General features: G+C 42.7%; 1 long non-coding RNA gene across 1 annotated transcript; it reads right to left on the bottom strand.

Moving 5' to 3' along the window:
• Positions 1-518: 518 nt before the first annotated feature.
• On the bottom strand, positions 519-1,983 carry LOC139560201 (uncharacterized). Its single transcript, XR_011671884.1, has 2 exons — positions 1,792-1,983; positions 519-1,367 (listed from the first exon to the last, which is right to left on the bottom strand). It is a non-coding gene; the product is annotated as an uncharacterized lncRNA (long non-coding RNA).
• Between the last annotated feature and the right edge of the window lie 6,178 nt (positions 1,984-8,161).

Here is an 8,161-nt window from a genome sequence, read left to right on the forward strand (position 1 = left end):
CCCATTGAGGTGAGCACGATGCAAGACTTTGCTCTCACACAGTCATACAGAGTATCTGCCCATGTGCGCTTCGCGCTGCTACTCTGTGTGACTATGTGAGAGCAAAGTATTGTATTGTGCTCACCTCCATCGGATCACTTCACTGCCTTTCAAAGTGTGTTGCATTCTGGGAATAAAAATAGTCTGACTTGCACCTACACAAACCAATTTACTGTGATTTATGTGTACAGTGGATATATTCAAATAAATGTAATATGAGGCTCTCTCTCTAATTGATTGTACAATGTACACACACAATATTATATTATGATTTCAGATTAAGAAGCTTGAAAACTCCATTGAAAACCCCATTCCATTGAAAACCCCATTCCATTGAAAACCCCATTCCATTGAAAACCCCATTCCATTGAAAACCCCATTCCATTGGAAAACCCATTCCATTGAAAACCCCATTCCATTGAAAACCCCATTCCATTGAAAACTCCATTCCATTGAAAACTGAACATATTTCATTAGGGTTTTATTTTATTTTTCATTTTTCAAGCGGGTTTGTTAATTCATTTATTTCAGTTTACTAAATAGTTCTCATGATTAGTTTTAATTTACTAAAATAATCTTGGACCCCAGTGACCCCATAGGTCAACATCAACATGGTTTCAAAGTGGCCCTGCGCGGGTGAGTGGTGCCCACGCTCTGTGGCACAATAAAGCAATTTACAACACTGGGCTGGTTTGTAAATTGCTAATAAGGAAAGGTCACGACCTTCAAATAACATCCCTTACCAACATGTAACACACCCCCAACGTTACCCACCCTCCTGCCATAAAAAAATAAGAATGGCGCCAGCAAAACCTTGTCTCCTAACCGTGTCAAAAAACATCTCACCTGATGACAAACCCTTGGCTAGAACCATAGAACATTGAGCGAGTAAAGCAAACCCGAACGTTCCATTCCATTGTAGTGTGTAAACTCTACAGTCAACTCAAATCTTAACTACTGAGTGACATTAACGATAAGCTGTTAATACCATCATGCCAGTTGTGGTTTGAATTGTTTTCCAACTTTCCACCAGTCGATATTTCCCACACTCACGCATGGCCTCAGCTGTGCAACGCACCAAAATATTTAGTGTAATAGCTGGTTACTCTGCTTTAGCTGGTTATCTCTTCAGCTCTAAGCTGTCAGACTGTGCACCGGAGATAATTAAAAAGGCCCAGGGTGTTTTGTTAGTTTTTACATTGCAGTGCAGAGCGTAGCGGGACTGGCAGACTGGAACAGCCTCGGAGGGGTGGGTGCACGGCAAGAACGCCATGCCCTCTTAAATCACTCCCCTGGGCCGAAACACTGACATCAACTGATGAAGAATCCTGACAAAACATTCCCAGTGAGTGAGAGAGAGAGAGAGAGAGAGAGAGAGAGAGAGAGAGAGAGAGAGAGAGAGAGAGAGAGAGAGAGAGAGAGAGAGAGAGAGAGAGAGAGAGAGAGAGAGAGAGAGAGAGAGAGAGAGAGAGAGAGAGAGAGAGAGATGTCTTAATTTCCTGTCATCACTACCTCACTCGCTCCGTTCCATACCTCCCTTACACTCTCTAACTATCGTGAATGATGATCTACCTTCACTCTACATAATTTAACAATAAGGATGAGTCAAATTTCACTCTTCCTGTTCCTGACTGACCCAATCTTCTCACACCACTTCCCTCTCTACCTAAATCAAACGTTATTGGACTAAACCTCCAACACACTCAGCCAGTACACTTCCTTTCTCTCACAGAAAGACACAGGTTTCCTTACCTGTGCAGCATGTCCTCCCTTTCCTTTGACGTAATAGAGACCCACCCCCATCAACCTTACTATCCTGGTTGACCTCCCATTCGTTTTAGACTTGCAGCTTCTCTCATGCTCCAAGTCTCTCTCCATCTATCCTGTCCTGACTTGGTATTCTGCGTTGTGAAGTCTGCACAAATCTGAGAAGTGACAGTCAGACAGAAGTGGCATGGAATAAAAGAGCCACTAACAACACATTGACATTAACTCTATGACTATGGAGTCTGGGACATCACTGTTCTCTTGCCTCATGGCTATCTGCTGCCACCTGTCTGTGCAGGAGTGTACTGCTATGACTCCTTTGCGATTCATTTTTATTTATTTAACCTTTACTTAACTAGGCAAGTCAGTTAAGAACAAATTCTTATTTACAATGATGGCCTACCAAAAGGCAAAAGGCCTCCTGCGGGGACGGGGCCTGGGATTAAAATGTAAAAAATGTATACAATACAAATATAGGACAAAACACACATCACGACAAGAGAGACAACACAACACTACATAAAGAGAGACCTAAGACAACAACATAGAAAGTCAGCAACACATGACAACACAGCGTGGTAGCAACACAACATGACAACAACATGGTAGCAACACAACATGGTAGCAGCACAAAACATGGTACAATGACACAATGTCTGATCATTTCGTCTTCTCTCCTGGGGTTCAGTCCGTTTCCCACTGAGAATATGAAGGGATGTATGGAAAAGCAGTGTGTTGTTGGAATGACCTTTAGGCTGGTTGGCTCTTGTTTCATGCAGAGTTAGCAGCTTACAACCTTTAGAAACAGAGTTCATACTAAAGGCTCTGACGCACTAAAACCGTAGGTAGGCCAAACTAAACAACTAATTCACTCAATGAAGAGAGACAGAGACAGAGACAGAAACAGAGACAGAGACAGAGACAGAGACAGAGACAGAGACAGTGGCAGTGGCAGAGGCATAGTCAGCGAGAGAGGCAGCGAGAGAGACAGCGAGAGAGACAGAGAAAGACAGAGAGAAACAGAGAGAAACAGGGAGAGTGACAGAGACAGAGAAAGACAGAGAAAGCGAGAGAGAGAGAGAGAGATGCAGACCGAAAAGAGAAAATAGCTCCTTTTGACTTTTGACTCAAAGCTGTTTACTCAACATTTCAGCGTGGTTAAAAATAGCATGGAGCCGTTCCACATTAAAAGCATCTCTCGCCCCATAAGCATTCATGAGAGGGATCTGTGAAATGGAGCTGAACAATACTGCAACTGATGTGAAGAGAACCGCTGAGTAGAATGAAAATCCTCCAACAGAACCTACAGTTCTGACTCACAGCAAAACATTAACACAAGAGAATCTCACTGTATTGAGATCCCCTCTAACTTGATCTCATATCCAACTTATATCTTAGTTCAAATGTATCTGCAATTGGAGATCGTTTTTCAAGTAAATGTGGCAAGCACATGTATCTAATAGTTTGAGTGATAAAAAAAGACAACGTGCAAAACACATTTTAGAATTGTAAATAATGTCAGATAAATTAGATCATCTCCTGAGGATGCTCCTTGTATCTGACCCAGTGTGAATGGCATGTGGATCTCGTCTTCTTGCCCAATGGGTCGACGTAGACATGATCATTGAAAACAACAACTACTGACAACTGTTGTCAAATATAGACGTTAGTAAGATTCCACAAGTCCTTGGCCAGAGACTGCTTCATTGCAAGACAATGACTCACTGAATCACTGACTGAATTGCTGCTCTGTAAGACAATCTGATTCTACAGTATGTGTGGTAAATCGTTCATTGAATCGCTGTTATTGGCCGCATTTGCACAGGCAGCCCAATTGTGATCTTTTGCCACTAATCAGTCTTTTAAACAATCAAATATTTTGCCAATAATTGGGCAAATCTGAATCTCTGCTCTGTTAGATGCTTTAATTTGGAGAAAGAGAGAGAGCGATTGAGAGAGAAAGAGAGATGCAAACAGAAAAGGGAAAATAGTAAAATGACTCACTGAATCGCTGCTATTTACAATGAGATGGTTTGATTCTATATATATGACTCAGTGAATTGCTGTTGATAGACTCTAGTTCTGATTCTTCTCTGAGAGTTTTGATTCCCTGACTGGATCACCCCAGGCAGGAAGCTTATCAAGCTCTAACATAAATAGCAATCAGCCAACGAATGAACCAATCAGCGGCATTGCTAGAAAATATGGAACGATCAATTAGCCAATGGATTTCCTTCCAAATCAACGAAGCGAATCAAACCATCCAGGGAAGTATTTTACAGACAAGTTACAGTTTGTTTTTCTTAAATGACTTCCACACCCTCTATGGCCATTTGCAGTGTTGAACATGTTGAATCGTTCTGCCTGCTCGCCTTGCAGGTGGATTATACTGTGTCATTTGATGTACATTTCGATCAAATTATTAAATCACGCTTCAACATTTGATATCATATAAAATAAAGCAATCATTGTTATCACTGCTATCGTGATGGTCCCACTTCACATTGGCATGACAAAATGTATGTCCTGTACTGTTGTTTTTGTTTGTTGTTGTTGATGCTGCTGCTGCCTATTATTATTGGTGTACCTAGTAAAGAAATATGGTTCAGTCCTGGCATTATGTGTCTTATACTTCCATCTGTATGACGATAGTCTTTTTTAATTAGAAGGCCTTTATACCCCCCCCCCACACACACACACACACACACACGCACACGCACACACACACACACACACACACACACACACACACACACACACACACACACACACACACACACACACACACACACACACACACACACACACACACACACACACACACACACACAGCTGTCTCCCAGGCAGGCAACAGACTGAGCTCTGTCACTAGCATCCAGCTGCTAATCAGAACCAGACTGAAGCATTCCCCTGGAGGGGACTACCAGCAGGCAGTCAGGCAGACAGGCAGGCAGCCATTATCATGATTGAACTTACAGAAAAGATACAGAGTTAAAGGAGACATGACTGTACTGTCCATAGATACATATATTGTAGTACAGTGTCCCTCAAGACCTTGCTTCCCAGTGGAGTCTTGTATTCAAAGCAGTAGCTGGGTGTAGTTAGTTACTGAAGACATGAAAACATCTCCCAGGTCACTGAATACGAGCTACAAGCCAGAGTGTCTATTGGAAACAGACAAGTTAGTGAGGCAGCAACATGTTGCATTGATTTGCTTACAGTGCTCTGTTCTGCTGTTATACTCTGACAAACGGCCTTGGAATGAAAAAACCCTGCCCAGCCATTTGAACATCGGGTCCTTGCCAATGTAGTGGTGGCTAATGGGAAGCTTACATTTGTCACACCCCAGACCACAGGAAATGAGACAATGACAAGAAACAAACTGATCACACGTTTAAAAGATTGGGCTGCTAATTGTGTTGTGAGTAAGATCTTATTTATCTTCCCTTGATATGAATATCTATGGTTTATTCCATTCCCCATTGACATCGTCTTATTCATGGTTTGCATGTTGTGTCAAGCCATTGTTCTGAACGTTTTCTTGAAGACTGATGCCCGACTGAATGTTCTACTCAACGCATTCTCAGTTGATGCTTGAAGATTTTGTCAAAACTACATTAAAGTGGCTTGGAAATATGATTATATTTCTCGAGGCAAATAATTACATGTTCATTATAGTCATTTAGCAGACACTCTTATCCAGAGTGACATACAGTTAGTGCAGTCATCTTAAGGTTAGGTGGGACAACCACATATCACAGTCATAATAAGTACTGGGCTGAGTGGGTGCTGCTCTTCCGTAGGGGTGGAATGGCCACCCCTCGATGGCTTTTCGTTAGATACGTTTAAGTTTATTAGTGTTCACTGCACCTCAGATTGCAGCCCAAATAAATGCTTCACAGAGTTCAAGTAAGAGACACATCTCAACAACAACTGTTCAGAGGAGACTGCGTGAATCATGGACAAATTGCTGCAAAGAAACAACTACTAAAGGACACCAATAGTAAGAAAAGACTTGCTTGGGCCAAGAAACACAAGCAATGGACATTAGACCGGTGGAAATCTGTCCTTCGGTCTGAGTCCAACTTTGACATTTTTGGTTCCAACCACCGTGTCTTTGTGAGACGCAGAGTAGGTGAACGGATGATCTCTGCATGTGTGGTTCCCACCGCAAAGCATGGAGAAGAAGGTGTGATTGTGTGGGGGTGCTTTGCTGGTGACACTGTCTGTGATTTATTCTGCACCTGTGATGGCATCTGCAAATCTGTGGAAGTGACCAATTATTTAAATTTGATTTGGATTCTAGCTTTGCATTTTTGACAAACTTTGCCAGCTAACATCTGTCTAAAGTCTATCTGATGACATCATAATGTTGTTTCCTACTAATTTTGTGTCTATATTTCTAAGCCAATATAGTGTAGATACATTTTTTTTAAATGCCCCCTTTAAGAATGACTGGGCACCACTAGACCTTCAGGAGTCACTATGGTTGAGACGTCTTTAACGTTCACAACAATGGAGTGACGCAACCGAGTGACGCCGCAGCAACCCATGAGTATCTACAGTATGTTATCACTGTGTCACAGGCTAATATTTCTATGACATCACCACCATTGTGCGATTGTGCGATTGTCATGATGCCATATTGGACCTTACTGCCCATTGGTGCATCTGTCCCACAGACACTCCTCTCATACTCCCTCTGCATCAGGGGCCAAAATGACCCCATATGAGATGGGATTGGGTTGAGCGTGCAATTATACCAGTAAGCACCAAAAACACTACACATGAGCACACACACACACACACATGTCTAAATGACCTGCATAGACCTTAGCATAGAACACCCCCCCCCCCCCCCCCAACCTGTCCTGTACATTCACCACATCAGAGCAGCTCAGGGCTCCTGCAAACCAGGGACAGGGCAATCAGCGCCAAACGACCATCACAGCTCAGCGGAGTTCAGCTTGTCAAAACAGCCTGATTGCCTTTCATTTGATTTTCCTAAACCCTGAAAACTCCTCTGAGAACTTCTGTCAGCTGCAAGCAGCCAAATGTTGAGAAAACAGGATTAATTGTCATGACAACACCTGGAAAGCAGCACGTGCAAGTGGTAGACTAGGGGGGAAATGAGCCCGCAGTTAGCTAGCTGCGATGGCTAACAACGTAGCTACGCTGGTGTATTTATATTTATCTTTGGCAAGGACTGAAGGCCATTACAAGCAACTGACAACAGACATTTGTTTTCAGAGGATAGTCCCTTTTAAACTCCCCACTTTCTGTTAGACTGATGGAGAAACTTTGAAGTTTCCTTGACATTTCAGAGATGTTTAGTTAGCATAAACATTTGTAATAGTTTAGAGCTGGGTTAGCAGCGTAATTCCTCACAGTTTATAATTAATACTGGAAAGAGGTTTTATGAGGAACTTTATGTGCTCCCTCTAAGTAGTAGACTGTCACACATTTATTGTGCTGTCACAAGTTACTGTACAGTATGTGACTGAGGTCCTAGTGAGTATAGCTTGGTGCTACTGCGGTCAGGGTAATGGAGAGATGGGGGAGGTAGGGAAATGTTAGGTGTTTCATTAGATTCAGCATACTTTCATTATTGTGTCATTATTTTGTTCAAGGGTTCATCTGGGGTGAGTGGTGAAATTAAACATGAAAATGTGAAAGGGTGGAGGAACTTATCAACCTGGCAACCAAACAACCAGCTGTGATTGGGAGTCCCATAAGTTGGCACACAATTGGCCCAGCATTGTCTGGGTTTTGGCTGGTGTAGGCAGTCATTGTAAATAAAACAGACTTGCTTAGTTAAATTAAGGAAAATTAGAATGGCTGGTTGCTCAGAAATAAAGACACATTAAGGGATGTGTTTAATACATTTACACACTTCACAGCTTTCCAGAAACAGTAACACCTCCTACAGATTTAATTTAAAAAAAGCTTGTCTGGGAGTGAGGAACATTGACTTATTGTTCTACAGTAGAGTGTTCCTGGAAAAAGACTGTGCCATCATTTCGTCTGCCAGTGACTCTGACCACCCGAGGTATGGGTTCTAATAGCTGACCTGCAATGACCCTTCTGATTTTCCCATCAATCCCAGTCAGGAGTACAGATAATGACCATTCCCCTGGGACTCATCCTGGGTCACAGGCAAGTGGAGCTTCTGTTTGACCCTAGCGGGCTCAGCTCCTAACCCGTCCGTCCCTGTGTTTTGACACACACACACACACACACAAACACACACACACACTGAAACAGCATTGTGACCCTCATGTCCTAGACAATACAACGGGTCATGCTGTCCACCTCTCAGCCTCTCTTTGCTTTTATGGAGGTTGTTTCCGGTCTA

The sequence above is a fragment of the Salvelinus alpinus genome, chromosome 30, assembly GCF_045679555.1.
Source record: "Salvelinus alpinus chromosome 30, SLU_Salpinus.1, whole genome shotgun sequence".
Classification (NCBI taxonomy): domain Eukaryota; kingdom Metazoa; phylum Chordata; class Actinopteri; order Salmoniformes; family Salmonidae; genus Salvelinus; species Salvelinus alpinus.